This window comes from Salvelinus alpinus, chromosome 16 (genome assembly GCF_045679555.1).
Source record: "Salvelinus alpinus chromosome 16, SLU_Salpinus.1, whole genome shotgun sequence".
In the NCBI taxonomy this organism is placed as follows: domain Eukaryota; kingdom Metazoa; phylum Chordata; class Actinopteri; order Salmoniformes; family Salmonidae; genus Salvelinus; species Salvelinus alpinus.
The window spans coordinates 51,266,859-51,283,167 of NC_092101.1; positions in this window are offsets into that span (position 1 = coordinate 51,266,859).

The following is a 16,309-nucleotide window of genomic DNA, read 5'->3' on the forward strand; positions in this document are numbered from 1 at the left end:
AAAAGGGCTTTTCGCTGGTGCCCGAGCAAGTAGAGAACGCTGTAGTTCAGACGATGGATGCGTTCCAAATGGCACCCTATTCCCTATATAGTGCACTACTTTTGACCAGGTCCCATAGGGTCTCTCATCAAAAGTAGTACACTATATAGGGAATAGGGTGCCATTTGGGACGACAATCAATGTCATTGTGCTAGAGACCGTCTTGCCAAATCCTCTTTTCTAGAAGCAGTAAATGGACTGTTAACATGAATCTTAGTGCCGGACTACGACGCTCACTTGAAAAGACAACAATCAATAGTCCTTCATTACTAAGATACTATACTCATTACCAAGAGACTATACTCACTACCAAGAGACTATACTCATTACTAAGAGACTATACTCACTACCAAGAGACTATACTCGTTACTAAGAGTCTATACTCATTACTAAGAGACTATACTCACTACCAAGAGACTATACTCATTACCAAGAGACTATACTCACTACCAAGAGACTATACTCACTACCAAGAGACTATACTCACTACCAAGAGACTATACTCATTACCAAGAGACTATACTCATTACTAAGATACTATACTCACTACCAAGAGACTATACACATTACCAAGAGACTATACACATTACCAAGAGACTATACACATTACTAAGATACTATACTCGTTACTAAGAGACTATACTCATTACTAAGAGACACATTCATAATTGATATAAACATTGGTATTTATATCATGTACTGCATGTACTACATGTTTGGTAAACAACAGGTGTGGACTAACAGTGAAATGCTTGGTAAACAACAGGTGTAGACTAACAGTGAAATGCTTGGTAAACAACAGGTGTAGACTAACAGTGAAATGCTTGGTAAACAACAGGTGTAGACTAACAGTGAAATGCTTGGTAAACAACAGGTGTAGACTAACAGTGAAATGCTTGGTAAACAACAGGTGTAGACTAACAGTGAAATGCTTGGTAAACAACAGGTGTAGACTAACAGTGAAATGCTTGGTAAACAACAGGTGTAGACTAACAGTGAAATGCTTGGTAAACAACAGGTGTAGACTAACAGTGAAATGCTTGGTAAACAACAGGTGTAGACTAACAGTGAAATGCTTGGTAAACAACAGGTGTAGACTAACAGTGAAATGCTTTGTAAACAACAGGTGTGGACTATCAGTGAAATGCTTTGTAAACAACAGGTGGGGACTAACAGTGAAATGCTTGGTAAACAACAGGTGTAGACTAACAGTGAAATGCTTTGTAAACAACAGGTGTGGACTATCAGTGAAATGCTTGGTAAACAACAGGTGTGGACTATCAGTGAAATGCTTTGTAAACAACAGGTGTGGACTATCAGTGAAATGCTTTGTAAACAACAGGTGTAGACTAACAGTGAAATGCTGACTTACGGACCTTCCCCAACAATACAGAGAGAAAGACAATAGAGAAGTCGAACATTTAATAATGAAAGTAATAGATACACAATGAGTAATGGATCTATACACAGGGAATCAGGTGAAAACATGGATATATATACAGGGTACCAGGTAATAACATGGATATACACACAGGGTACCAGGTAATAACATGGATATATACACAGGGTACCAGTACCGAGTCCATGTGCAGGGGTACCAGGTAATAACATGGCTATATACACAGGGTATCAGGTGATAACATGGATATATACACAGGGTACCAGGTAATAACATGGATATATATATACAGGGTACCAGGTAATAACATGGATATATATATATACAGGGTACCAGGTAATAACATGGATATATACACAGGGTACCAGGTAATAACATGGATATATACACAGGGTACCAGGTAATAACATGGATATATACACAGGGTACCAGGTGATAACATGGATATATACACAGGGTACCAGGTGATAACATGGATATATACACATGGTATCAGTACTGAGTCCATGTGCAGGGGTACCAGGTAATAACATGGATCTATACACAGGGTACCAGGTAATAACATGGATCTATACACAGGGTATCAGGTGATAACATGGATATATACACAGGGTACCAGGTAATAACATGGATATATATATATACAGGGTACCAGGTGATAACATGGATATATATATACAGGGTACCAGGTAATAACATGGATATATACACAGGGTACCAGGTAATAACATGGATATATACACAGGGTACCAGGTAATAACATGGATATATATACACAGGGTATCAGTACTGAGTCCATGTGCAGGGGTACCAGGTAATAACATGGATATATACACAGGGTACCAGGTAATAACATGGATATATACACAGGGTACCAGGTAATAACATGGATATATACACAGGGTACCAGTACAGCTTTGTCAGGTTGAATGGGGAGTGTCGCTGCACAGCTATGTTCAGGTCTGTCCAGAGATGTTCGATCGGGTTCAAGTCCGGGCTCTGGCTGGGCCACTCAAGGGTGCACAGTCATGGTAAGCTATTGGTTAACTAACTAACGACTGTGTTGGTGTGTTTTGACCATAATATAACTTTAGTTAAGTGGTCACCGAGGAACTTGAAACTTTTAACCCGCTCCACCTCAGCCCTGTCGATGTGGATGGGGGCGTACTCGGCCCTCTGTTTTCCTGTTCTCCATGATCAGATCCTTGGTCTTGCTGACATTGGGGGAGAGGTTGTTGTCCTGGCACCACACTACCAGGTCTCCGACCACCTCCCTATAAGCCGTCTCATCGTCGTCAGTGATCAGACCTACCAACATCGTGTCGATGGTGTTGGAGTCGTGGTGCAAGAGGCGTCACTGTAGTTCATGGTTCGAATCCAGGCTGCATCACATCTGGCCGTGATTGGGAGTCCCATAGGGCGGTGCACAATTGGCCCAGCGTTGTCCAGGTTTGGCTGGGTTTGTCCATCATTGTAAATAAGAATTTGTTCTTAACTGACTTGCCTAGTTAAAGGTTAAATAATAAACTTTTTTTTAAATACAGTCCCAGGGTCGTTAGCTTAGTGATGGTGTTGAATGCTGAGCTGTAGTCAATGAACAGCATTCTTACATAGGTGTCTCTCTTCTCCAGGTAGGAAAGGGCAGTTTGGTGTGCAATAGAGATTGTGTCATCTGTGGATCTGTTGGGGCGGTATGCAAATTGGAGTGGGTCCAGGGTGTCTGGGATGATGGCGTTGATGTGTAGCATTTCATGGCTACAGATGTGAGTGCTTTGGGGCGAAAGTCATTTAGACTGGTCACCTTGGTGTTCTTGGGCACAGGGACTGTGGTGGTCTGCTTGAAACATGTAGGTTTTCGCCTGGTCTTGTGAATATTAACTGTTTAAAGGTCTTACTCACATCGGCTACAGAGCTCATGATCACACAGTTGTCCAGAACAACTGGTGCTCTCGAGCATGGTTCAATGTTGCTTGCCTCGAAGCGAGCATAGAAAAGCATTTTGCTTGTCTGATAGGCTTGCATCACTGGGCAGCTCGCGGCTGGGTTTCCCTTTGAAACTTAGTTTGCAAGTCCCGCCACATCTGACGAGCCCGTGTATTAGGATTCGATCTTAGTCCTGTACTGACGCTTTGCCTGTTTGATGGTTCGTCTGAGGCCGTAGCAGGATTTCTTATAAGCATCCCGGTTAGAGTCCCGCTCCTTGAAAGAGGCAGATCTAGCCTTTAGCTCCGTGCGGATGTTGCCTGTAATCCATGGCTTCTGGTTAGAATATGTACGTACGGTCACTGTGGCGACGACATCATCGATGCACTTATTATTAATGAAGTCGGTGACTGATGTCAGACCCTAACATCAAGCCATACCTTTTGTGAGATAATAGCCAATGTGTGCCATCACTTGAATGCGAGAGCAACCCAAGAACTAACAGCATTCCCTGTGGGCGTATTGTCAGGGACAATTGTCATGACAAGTATTGTACGATTCTGCATATGTCAAGTCTAAATATTAAAAACCATGCAAATAGATCTGCAGACCCCCCCCCCCCCCCCCAAAAAAAAAAAACACAAAACAGATATTCTAAGTCTGAATCAGGCCCCATGAGTGGAAGAACAAAAGCCAGTCATGGCCAATAGTAAAAACAGAAGAAAACCCCAGCCCCAGATCCCGACGGCCACAGGTCAGAATATGCAAGAGCGTGTCGTTATCGCTGTTTTACACCTCTGTAGATATCAAAGAGAAACAGCTCTGCTTCAAACCCAGCCAGGTGATTAGCTCACTATAAACACATTTGCTTATCACTCTCTTTATGGGACTCAACTCCTCAGAGATTCCTCAGAGAAATGTCATGATTTTAATATGTAGATAAAGTAAAGTTTTATTGTAAGCTCCTCAGACCACCCAGGGCCTCAAATTAATATTTTAAAATAATTCACAGTAACCAAATTTAACTGAATGGCAATGATGTCATGACTGTCATAGTCATGTTGCCTTGTAGGAAGACTTTTATAATCTTCTATTATGAATTTCAGAATGTCAATTATTGCGATTCAACAATCCATTAATATTGTTGGCAAAATGGTTACGCACAACTTGGCCCAACACAACCAAGCCTAAATCATAAAGAGAGTTTTAAAAAATGACCCAGAATATTTACTGTCATTTGATGGCATTTTTAAATAATTTAGCCTTTTTCTGTCAGGGCACATTGTGTCCTCATTCTTTCTATTTATTTATATATATTATTTATATATATATATAAATATATATTTATTTATTTATATTTATATTTCATTGGCCTCTGGTACATTCTAATGCCTTGATCTGAAATACACAGCGAAATGATGGAATACTTTGTAGTTTACCTCCCAGATTGGATTTTCTTTTGTATTGAGTAGAAAGACATGACTTTACAACTTAAAATGACTGGAAAATGTATGAATTCAAATATATTATTAATTGTTTTGGATATTGTCTAGGTCTATATGATCAGGACTATTTCTAAATAAGATAACTTTTTAAAACATTGAATCTGTCTTCTCTTGAGATAAAAAAAAATAGTTATTTACAGTTGTACAGCAAGATATGAATTGCCACAATGATGTTTGTTCTTAAAATTATTTATTTTATTAAAAACAGATAAATGAAGTAAATAGCCCACATTATCTTGAAAAATAAATGTAAGATTTTGTTGTCAAAAATGTTATAGAAAAACAACTAAATTTGATGTTTTAAGTCCACAACAATGCTTAACATCACATCAGGAGAACACTTTTGAGGTCTCGGAAAAATCTGAGAAATGTAGATGTTGGTGTGTAGTTACCCTTAATTCAAGTGCACACCTAGCAAGAGGCTGTTTGCTGTGTTTTTGTAGCGCATGTGATGGTAGAGTTTGCAAAACAAATACCAACTGGATTAATGAAAATTACAATGGTATCATTCTGCCAGGTAAACATAGGCTACTTTCTAGTTAACATTTAATTGAGGAGGTTTTTGGGGAATGGCCTTTCCCATCTACCAGAAGACTGTTTTCATTAGCATCATCGCTAACGACTACACAAAGTGGCAGACGCTTGCACCACACACACACACACACACACACACACACACACACACACACACACACACACACACACACACACACACACACACACACACACACACACACACACACACACACACACACACACACACACACACACACACACACAGAACAGGGGCATTCTCGTTGCCTCTTCAGAAAGTTGCAGGAAATACGAGACATTGATGCATTCTGTTCACGTCTTATGATAAACTTGGGTAAATTAATAAAATGTTCAATACATTTAGTTTATTCTCTACTAAGGTCAATAAATGGTTTAATAGTGTTGAATTCTGTTTTAATGCCTGGATTCCGTGAGGGCCCCAATTATCATTGGACCAGGATGAGGCTCTCCACGACCTATTGTTCCTGCAGAGATGGTTCACCATCTTCATCATAATTGTTTTAGTAATTTATCTGCAGATAATCGACAAAAAAAGCCTAGGCCTACCAGTAACCTATGCAAATTAGGGAGCCAAATGAACGGCCTCTTCACCGATGCGATTCGGAAAGCTACACCGACTGACGAGATGAGAGTCACTCACTTTAACATCACTGTATGGCAAGCCCCGACATCCTAGGAGAAGAAACCAAGAAAATCCTTGGGTTTCCTTTTCCCGATGCAATACAATGGACATATAACCACGTTGCATGATTTATGGATGGCAAAGGGATATAGATCGACTTTATTTCAGTCAATTTGACACCTTTTTATAAACTAGTCAACACTTGCTGTTCAGTTGTCAATCAACGCACAGTAAATAGTATACTACCCACCAGGACTCCGTGTGGCTGGCTATGTGAAACACGAGAAAGAAAATAAATGAATGTCAGAAAATAGTGATTAGGCTAAGTTGTTGATTTTGCCTGATCGTTACGACATTACATGGGAGGTGCAAATTCACGAGCATCGCGCTCTCTGCCTCCGTGTAAAGAAATGTGACTAACCACATATAATGACGAGATGTTCCTGTCTCCGCCCTAACAATGGGAGTCGTTTTCCCAAAGGCGGGAAGGCAGGCGACAAGCTTAGGTCCAAAATAAGCCCATAGAAATGCATTGAGATAATTTGGACAGATTTTGGCGAGAGTGAAACCTCTCGCTTCGCCTCTTCCTCTCTGCAGCGTTACCCTGTCACGGCTTGCTTTGTGACTGACAGGCGCCTATCCTACTAGTAGATCGCCAGAAGGTGCATATTGTTAATTCCAGTGGTACAGGGTTTGACCTACTAGTGAACTGAAACTTTTAAATGAAAAGTAGCCTAGTTAATATGAAGTGGAAAATGTAGCCGGCTGAAAATGGATCTGCAAACGGCTGATTAGCCGACAACCGGTGCTAATGGAAAACACTGACTGAGGAGTCCGCAGTCTGATGCGTCCCAAACGGAACTTTATTTCCCACAGCCCCACGGCTTCCTAGTCAAAAGTAGTGCACTATATAGGGAATTTGGGATACACACCTGTGTCCTGTGTCTATCTACCATTTACTGGCCAGCCCATTAGAAATAACAAAAAATCCACAATGACCTGGAGACACAAACTAACGGCTGTTCCATAATACAGAATATATCATCTTGATCACCAGATTGTATAACAGGCACATCCAAGTACAACTAAAACACAAGACATTCAATACATCACTGACAACAAATGTAGCAAATGAATCAAGCCAATCTAAAAGCATACTCATGATTATAAAACGTCATTTACGCTGACACTGTCATAAAATGCCTTTTACACAGATTACTGTTAGTTTGGCATTCATATTTATTCACAGTCTCAATGTCATGTCCAATACTTGTCGCCAAATCACAGATCAGGAAATATGATCAAAGCTGATAAATGCCATGTATCAACATACATAGTAAACATGTTACAACGTGTAGGCTACCGTTCTAGGTGCCAGGCCTCAGTGTAGAAACATGCCCTGTATCCGGGAAACATTAACCAAACTGATGTCAGAGAGAAAAAGACATTCCATTTTGGAAGTAAATTATTGCCATCTAGTGAACAAGTAAGGAGACTGCTTTCAGTAAACGTGGGGAAAGTGCGCTCTCCTGAGGTAAAGTTAGGTTATGGCATGGTAAGGCCATGGCTTACATTTGGTTTGGTTTCTTGTCAAAGCATTCGTTTAAAAAAAATAGTATTTTTTTAAAGATGCAATTTGTGCACATTTTTTAAATTTGTATTATTATTATTTTTAATAAGTTAAAATGTACCACAGGGATGTGACGTGTGGTTGCATAGTGTTAGTAGATTAACATCATGAAATACATTTCTACAACAAATGTTATCAAATTTACTAAGGCAATTAGGTGTGATACAAAGGAAATATTGGTCACATTGTTATCATGGACGGACATTTTAATTAGTATTCAAGAGCTTGAGTGAGAAAGACAGTGATGAAAGAGAGAGAGAGAAAGAGTGAGAAGGAGAGAGACAATGACAAAGTAAGTAAGATGGTGATGAGAGAGTGATGGAGACAGAGGCAGCAAGAGAGAGAGAGAGGCAGCGAGAGAGACACAGAGAGAAAGAGAGAGAGACACAGAGAGAGAGAGACAAGGCAAGAAGGGCCTTCTATGCCATCAAAAGGAACATAAATTTCAACATACCAATTAGGATCTGGCTAAAAATACTTGAATCAGTCATAGAGCCCATTGCCCTTTATGGTTGTGAGGTCTGGGGTCCGCTCACCAACCAAGATTTCACAAAATGGGACAAACACCAAATTGAGACTCTGCATGCAGAATTCTGCAAAAATATCCTCCGTGTACAACGTAGAACACCAAATAATGCATGCAGAGCAGAATTAGGCCGATACCCACTAATTATCAAAATCCAGAAAAGAGCCGTTAAATTCTACAACCACCTAAAAGGAAGCGATTCCCAAACCTTCCATAACAAAGCCATCACCTACAGAGAGATGAACCTGGAGAAGAGTCCCCTAAGCAAGCTGGTCCTAGGGCTCTGTTCACAAACACAAACACACCCCACAGAGCCCCAGGACAACAGCACAATTAGACCCAACCAAATCATGAGAAAACAAAAAGATAATTACTTGACACATTGGAAAGAATTAACAAAAAAACAGAGCAAACTAGAATGCTATTTGGCCCTAAACAGAGAGTACACAGTGGCAGAATACCTGACCACTGTGACTGACCCAAACTTAAGGAAAGCTTTGACTATGTACAGACTCAGTGAGCATAGCCTTGCTATTGAGAAAGGCCGCCGTAGGCAGACATGGCTCTCAAGAGAAGACAGGCTATGTGCACACTGCCCACAAAATGAGGTGGAAACTGAGCTGCACTTCCTAACCTCCTGCCCAATGTATGACCATATTAGAGAGACATATTTCCCTCAGATTACACAGATCCACAAATAATTCGAAAACAAATCCAATTTTGATAAACTCCCATATCTACTGGGTGAAATTCCACAGTGTGCCATCACAGCAGCAAGATTTGTGACCTGTTGCCACAAGAAAAGGGCAACCAGTGAAGAACAAACACCATTGTAAATACAACCCATATTTATGTTTATTTATTTTAACTTGTGTGCTTTAACCATTTGTACATTGTTACAACACTGTATATATATAATATGACATTTGTCATGTCTTTATTGTTTTGAAACTTCTGTATGTGTAATGTTTACTGTTAATTTTTATTGTTTATTTCACTTTTGTATATTATCTACCTCACTTGCTTTGGCAATGTTAACACATGTTTCCCATGCCAATAAAGCCCCTTGAATTGAATTGAATTGAGAGAGAGAGAGAGAGAGAGAGAGAGAGAGAGAGAGAGAGACAGAGCGAGAGAGACACAGAGCGAGAGAGAGACACAGAGAGAGAGAGAGAGGCAGCGAGAGAGAGAGAGGCAGCGAGAGAGAGAGGCAGAGAGAGAGGCAGCGAGAGAGAGAGAGAGAGAGAGGCAGTGAGAGAGAGAGAGAGAGAGAGGCAGCGAGAGAGAGGGGCAGCGAGAGAGAGAGAGGCAGCGAGAGAGAGAGAGAGGCAGCGAGAGAGAGAGGCAGCGAGAGAGAGAGAGGCAGCAAGAGAGAGAGGCAGCGAGAGAGAGAGAGAGAGGCAGCGAGAGAGAGGCAGCGAGAGAGAGAGAGAGGCAGCGAGAGAGAGAGGCAGAGAGAGAGAGAGGCAGAGAGAGAGGGGGGCAGCGAGAGAGAGAAAGAGAGAGGCAGCGAGAGAGAGAGAGAGAGAGAGAAGCAGCGAGAGAGTGAGAGGGGCAGCGAGAGAGAGAGAGAGAGAGGCAGCGAGAGAGAGAGGCAGCGAGAGAGAGAGAGAGAGAGAGAGAGGCAGTGAGAGAGAGAGAGAGAGAGAGAGAGAGAGAGGCAGCGAGAGAGAGAGAGAGGCAGCGAGAGAGAGGCAGAGAGAGAGGCAGTGAGAGAGAGAGAGGCAGCGAGAGAGAGAGGGAGGGAGAGAGAGAGAGAGAGAGAGAGAGAGAGAGAGAGAGAGAGAGAGAGAGAGAGAGAGAGAGAGAGAGAGAGAGAGAGAGAGAGAGAGAGAGAGAGAGAGAGAGGCAGCGAGAGAGAGAGAGAGAGAGAGAGAGAGAGAGAGAGAGAGAGAGAGAGGCAGCGAGAGAGAGAGAGAAGCAGCGAGAGAGTGAGAGAGGGGCAGCGAGAGAGAGAGGCAGCGAGAGAGAGAGGCAGCGAGAGAGAGAGAGAGAGAGAGAGGCAGAGAGAGAGAGAGAGAAGCAGCGAGAGAGTGAGAGAGGGGCAGCGAGAGAGAGAGAGAGAGGCAGCGAGAGAGAGGCAGCGCGAGAGAGAGAGAGAAGCAGCGAGAGAGAGAGAGAGGGGCAGCGAGAGAGAGAGAGAGGCAGCGAGAGAGAGACAGAGACAGAGACAGACAGAGACAGAGACAGAGACAGAGACAGAGACAGAGACAGAGACAGAGACAGAGAGAGAGAGAGAGAGAGAGAGAGAGAGAGAGAGAGAGAGGCAGCGAGAGAGAGACACAGAGACAGAGACAGAGACACAGACAGAGACAGAGACAGAGACACAGACACAGAGAGAGAGAGAGAGAGAGAGAGAGAGAGACAGAGAGAGAGACTATATATGTATGTATGTATGTATGTATGTATGTATGTATGTATGTATGTGTGTGTGTGTGTGTGTGTGTGTGTGTGTGTGTGTGTGTGTGTGTGTGTGTGTGTGTGTGTGTGTGTGTGTGTGTGTGTGTGTGTGTGTGTGTGTGTGTGTGTGTGTGTGTGTGTGTGTGTGTGTGTGTGTGTGTGTGTGTGTGTGTATGTGTGTGTGTGTGTGTGTGTGTGTGTGTGTGTATGTATGTGTGTATATATATATATATATATATATATATATATATATATATATATATATATATTATTTTGTATTGTTTTCAATGTACTTTACTCAAACCAGTGAATATCACTTATTATAAATGAGATCATTAACTATCAGCTCTTGGAATATCCAGGGACTTTACTCTTCACATTTTGGTTATAAAACAACAAATCCAGAATTGATTAAAAACATCAAAGGACAGGACATCATAATCCTACTGGAAACATGGTGTCGTGGAGACATAGATACTCAGTGTCCCTCAGGCTATAGGGAAAGTTTACTACCATCAATCAAACATAAAAATGTTAAACGGGGCCGAGACTCAGGTGGAATCATCATTTGGCATAAGCAGGACTTGGCACTGAATGAAATGAAAAAAGGTACCAGTCACATTTGGCTAAAACTTAACAAAGGTACAATCTATTGTGACAATGATGTGTACATATGTGCAGCTTATGCTCCTCCTTCAGATTCACCATATTATGATGATCAGTTTTTTGACAATCTCCATACAGAAATCATTATATTTCAGGCAGAGGGTAAAGTGCTTCTTTGTGGAGATTTCAATGCAAAAACAGGTTCTGAGCCTGACTACACTGATGCGGGAGGTAACCACCACATATTTGGTCACCCCTCCTTGTACAGCAGCCCTATTATAAATAATAGAAACAGTCCTGACCAAATACTGAACAAAAATGGGAAGGAGTTAGTGCATCTCTGTCGAGCCTTAGGCCTGTACATGCTTAATGGTAGAATCAGAGGGGACTCTTTAGGTCAGTTTACTTACTGCTCAGCTCTTGGGACAAGTGTAGTCGATTATGCCATCACGGACATTGACCCCTCCTCCATTAGTGCATTCACTGTCAGACAACAGACACCATTGTCAGATCACAGTCAGATCAACGTGTTTTTGAAGAAATTAACCGGCAATATTCATTAAAAAAAACTGCCCAATAAACTCTTCAACATAAACCAATCATACAGATGGGCTCCAAACAGTGCAGAGGGATTCATTGAAACATTGAACTCAAAAGAAATGATGAACTCTATACAGTTTTTCAATAACTCACAATACCAAAACAATAAAGATGGTGTCAATTCGGCTACTCTAAACATCAACTGCATATTCCAAAAAGCAGCATCGAAAGCAAATTTGAGAAAACCAAAGAAATGCAACATCAGAAACAAAAAACAAAATGTTTCTGACAAATGGTTTGATAATGAATGTAAAACAATTAGAAAACACCTAAGACAAATGTCAAACAAAAAACATAAGCAGCAAAACAACCCAGAGCTACGATATGAATACTTTGAAACTCTGAAACAGTATAAACATACACTGAAACGCAAGAAACTGAATTATACCAACAAGACACTTGATGAAATTGAAAACGCAATTGACCAAAATCAGTTCTGGGACATGTGGAACAATTTAAGCACAACAAAGCCACAAGAATTAGCCATACAAGATGTAGGAATTTGGAAAACTTATTTTGATAATCTATACAAAAACATCCCACAAAAAGACTTAAAACAGAACCAATTAGAAATTAAAGAAAAATTTAACATCCTTGAATCAGTCATTAAAAATAACCAAAATCCATTAGATTACCCAATAACCCAACAAGAACTAAATGAAAAGCTCAAATCTATTAAATCAAAGAAGGCTTGTGGTCTAGACAACATCAGAAATGAAATGCTGAAAAACAGCACACCTGAGTTGCAAAATGCTGTGCTTAAATTGTTCAACATGGTTTTAACTTCTGGCTGCTTCCCTGATGTCTGGAACCAGGGGCTCATCTCCCCTATCCACAAAAGTGGAGACAAATCAGACCCCAATAATTACAGGGGAATTTGTGTAAACAGTAACTTGGGAAAGGTTTTCTGTAGCATTTTGAATTCAAGAATCCAAACCTTTCTTCAAGAAAAAAATGTAATAACTAAATGTCAAATTGGCTTTCTCCCTAACCATCGCACTACTGACCATATATACACCTTACACACACTAATTAATAAACACGTCCACCAAAAAAAAGAGGGCAAAATCTTTGCTTGCTTTATTGACTTTAAAAAAGCATTTGATTCTATTTGGCACGAAGGGCTATTCTACAAAATTCTACAAAGTGGGCTTGGTGGTAAGGTGTATGACTTAATAAAATGTATGTACACAGAAAATAAGTGTGGAATAAAAATCAAAAACCAAAGAACAGAATTCTTTTCACAATGTCGAGGTGTGAGACAAGGCTGTAGTTTGAGTCCAAATCTTTTCAACATTTATATCAATGAATTAGCAGACATGTTGGACCATTCTCCAGCCCCAGGACTCACACTATTTGACACAGAGGTGAAATACCTGCTATATGCTGATGACTTGGTACTTCTATCACCAACCAAAGAAGGTCTTCAACAGAACATTAATATTCTAGAGCAATATTGCCATAATTGGGCCCTGGCAGTAAATTTCCCAAAAACTAAAATCATGATTTTCCAAAAACCAAACAGATGTCAGAAACACAAATATAAATTCACCCTGAACAACACCATAATTGAACACACAAAAAATTACACCTACCTTGGTCTGACCATATCTGCATCGGGAAACTTTAATATGGCAGTGAATGCACTCAAAGAAAAAGCCCGCAGAGCATTGTATGCAATAAAAATGAAATTATTCAAAATCAACATCCCAATTAGAATTTGGACCAAAATATTTGACAGTGTAATCCTACCAATAGCTCTTTACGGAAGTGAGGTTTGGGGGCCACTCAATAAACTGGACTTTAAAATGTGGGACAAACATCCAATTGAAACCCTACATGCAGAATTCTGTCGGATAATCCTACAAGTCCAGAGAAATACACCAACTAATGCATGTAGGGCAGAATTGGGCCGCTTTCCAGTAATAATGAAAATACAGAAAAGATCATTAAAATTTTGGCTACATCTAAATTCAAGTCCAAATTCGAGTCTGCAATTTAAAGCACTTCAAACCCAAGAACTGAGCCCAGAAACGAGCCCTCTCAGTCAGCTGGTGTTGGACCTAACAAACCAAGCCGACACCGGCACTGCTTCAAAAGAAAGAATTCCAATAAACAAAATCATGAACCAATCAAAGGACTCATATTTACAACATTGGAAAAACGAAACAAAATCCCAAAGCCGACTAAATTGCTATCTGACCCTAAACAGAGAATATGAATTGGCTGAATATCTCTACTCTGTCAGAGATTCGAAGCAGAGACAGATCCTTACCAAGTACAGGCTGAGTGACCACCGATTGGCAATAGAAACCGGCAGACATAAAAAGACATGGCTACCCAAAGAGGAGCGTGTATGTGGTCACTGCACGACAGGGGAGGTAGAAACAGAGATGCACTTTCTCCTTTACTGTGATAAATATTCCTCACCAAGAGATTCATTATTCACAGAAATGACTACATTTATTCCAAATTTTAACTTATTAAACCCAGAGGAAAAACTAAAAATACTCATGGGCGAAGGAGCAATGGCTCCTCTTGCAGCCAAATATGTATTTGCCTGCCATAGCCTGAGAGACACTGAATAATAACATCTGCATAGTAAGCAGTAACTTACTTATTATTACTATTATTGTTATTACTGTTATTGTTATTACTATTATTATTATTGTTTATCATTCCAAGTAGTAATGGTATGGGTGGTAATGGTAATGATAGCAGTTTAATGATGGTGGTGGTGATAGTAGTGGTAATGATGATAGTAGTTGTAGTACCGATGTAATGGTGAAGATGACCGTTATTTAGTTATAAGTTAGTTATAGTTTCATTTTTTTATTACATTACATTCGATTATTGACTGTTACCATTTTATTGTTACTATTTTTATATTTAATTTTGTATTATTATTTACTGCCATTCTATGTTATTATTTGTCATTGTTTATAATTTTATTTCAATGTATATTGTATACATTGTTGCTTTGGCAATATTGACACAATGTTTTTCATGCCAATAAAGCAGCTTGAATTTGAATTTGAGAGAGAGCGAGAGAGAGAGAGAGAGAGAAAGACAGACAGACAGAGCGTGAGAAAGAGAGACAGAGACAGAGACAGAGACACAGAGACACAGAGACACAGAGACACAGAGACACAGAGACACAGAGACACAGAGACACAGAGACACAGAGACACAGAGAGAGAGAGAGAGAGAGAGAGAGAGAGAGAGAGAGAGAGAGAGAGAGAGAGAGAGAGATTAATGAGGAGACATAGCCCAGTAGACTTATTTTAGTTATAAGTGTCAGACCGAAGCAGACGTTCGGCAGCAGAGAGGCTGGTAATAAGATGACAGGTTCATGGAAAGACAGACAGACAGACAGAGAGCGCCCGGTTGCCCGCCACTCGAATGATCTTTCCAGTGTAGCAAATCGAAACCAAATTCCCTTCCTTCCTTCCAGGCAGCCATCAACGAGGCAGAGAGAGACAGAGATACCTAGGGCCACCTGGGTCTGACGCCAAATACTTTCAAAAAAACATGCGTCCCAAATGACACTCTATTCCCTATATACGTAGCACTCTACTTTTGACCAATGCCCCATAGGGCTCTGGTCAAAAGTAGTGCACTATATAGGGAATAGAGTGCCATTTGGGTCAAAAGTAGTGCACTATATAGGGAATAGAGTGTAATTTGGGACGTAGCACTCGCCAAGACAATTTCCCTCCAATCACCTCTCTATCTTAATCTGACAGCCAGACTCGATTAGGAGGCGTGGAAATTACTTCTCTACCCACCAGCTGTCGTCGAGAAATTATCTTAATTGTGCCATGATTATGCCTCTAAGCTTTGGTGAGAGGTAGGTATACCGTACCTACTGTACATTGCTCCTTTTTAAAAAAGGGGCACAGAAGGGATGGAGTACTTTCTAACGTATGTGGCAGGGGGTGGGGTCAATTCAAATTGAAGCCAATCAATTCAGGAAGTGATTTGAATTTAAAATGGGTGGGGGGGGGGGGGGGGGGAGGTACTACTTCTGAAATAAATACCTCCTACTTTTCAGCTTATTAAGAAGTCATTGAAAATAGATGCCCTTTTTTCAATTACTAAATTGGAATGTCAGTTTACTTCCTGGATTGACTGACTTCAATTCAAATTGACCCCAAATCTGGTTTGGTTTAGATTACTGCTCTGTAAATACGAGAACACAAGCACACACATATCCACACACATACACACACACTCTCCCATAAGTCAATCTGGTAGAAACAGGCCAACTACTAAGGATCACCTGAGCAACTTCAACCACCCAGAAGACATGGGGTGTGACAGGAGACATAAGAGTTTTGCTTCTGTCAGTTATGACAGTGAAAAAAGAGATCAAAGCCATCAGCCTGTCACTGACAAAGGCCAGGACTTACTGCAGTGGAAAAAGGCCAGGTCTTACTGCAGTGGAAAAAGGCCAGGACTTACTGCAGTAGAAAAGGCCAGGTCTTACTGCAGTGGAAAAAGG